This window comes from Zerene cesonia, chromosome 10 (genome assembly GCF_012273895.1).
Source record: "Zerene cesonia ecotype Mississippi chromosome 10, Zerene_cesonia_1.1, whole genome shotgun sequence".
In the NCBI taxonomy this organism is placed as follows: domain Eukaryota; kingdom Metazoa; phylum Arthropoda; class Insecta; order Lepidoptera; family Pieridae; genus Zerene; species Zerene cesonia.
The window spans coordinates 8,909,350-8,910,496 of record NC_052111.1 but is presented as its reverse complement, the minus strand read 5'-3'; the positions used below and the strand labels follow the sequence as shown (position 1 = coordinate 8,910,496).

At 40.7% G+C, this 1,147-nt stretch overlaps 1 protein-coding gene across 1 annotated transcript in view; it reads right to left on the bottom strand.

Moving 5' to 3' along the window:
• The window catches only part of LOC119829405 (cysteine-rich protein 2-binding protein), a 13,085-nt gene that overhangs the window by 4,242 nt on the left and 7,696 nt on the right, over nucleotides 1-1,147 (bottom strand). The window lies entirely within an intron of this gene.

Below are 1,147 nucleotides of genomic sequence, written 5' to 3'. Positions count from 1 at the left end.
AAGCTAGCGCAGAAATAAACAAACACAGAACATGATATTAATATAAAAATAATACTGATCTTTTCTTTCATCAGCAGTCGACAACAACTAAAAAACTGTATATTTTTAATGGCTAAGGGAGGCTCCTATTGAATGTAATGTATATGGAAATACTTCGACGCACACAACTCATTTAGTAAACAAAGAAATTCAACGTTAATTTTCTTTATTGCTGGCAATTTGTATGCAAATGCGAATTCTCCGAGGGCACATCCCCATAATTACAAAACAAAAAGCTCATAATGAGCCAAAATGTATCCTGATACATCAAAACAGACCACATCGGCTCAGCTCGAAGGCCATCCGGTCGAGTCAAGGCCGTTCACTAGACATAGGTAAGTACGAGGATTTAAATTGTTTGCATTAACAAATAGAACGCGGACCTGTTGAATATTTAGGAACTACATCCAGACAGTAACCTCTTGACATAGAGCGAGGTCACATAACCGGTTTAAAAGTAAAAGTGGTCGCGTGTCCACCCACTAAATCCTCATTACGGCTCGCGATGGCATAATTGTCGAGACAAGGCGCGCAGCCTTGGCCGTGACCGTGTGGATAGAACGCTTATTTTAGTCGTGGTGACGCGGCGTGATGTAACATATTATATAACACAAAACGTGCGTCCGTGACGATGCGAGCCGAGAAAAAGCGAAAGCTGAGAGAAAATTGCATCGCGCCGCTGCGACCGAGCAGCTGATTTCAATTCGCCTATCTTTGCACAACATTGCGAACATTATACTAAACTAGCTGCGCCCCGCGGTTTCACCCGCGTAAGTCCGTATCCCGTAGGAATATCGGGATAAAAAATAGATGTTGGCCGATTCTCAGACCTACCCAATATGCTTACCAAATTTCAGAGGAATCGGTCAAGCCGTTTCGGAGGAGTATGGCAACGAAAACTGTGACACGAGAATTTTATATATATAGATTATGCTACAGATAAATCATTTGCGTTCGAGCCGCTCTTGAATATAAGAGTGTAAATTAACGTTGAATTAGTGTTAACGATTTACACTGAACCGATAAACAGAGTTGGGCTTGTTAAAATATTATTACCGATAAAGGATATGAATGGAATATATAAATGTCGCTACTATCTGACTACATA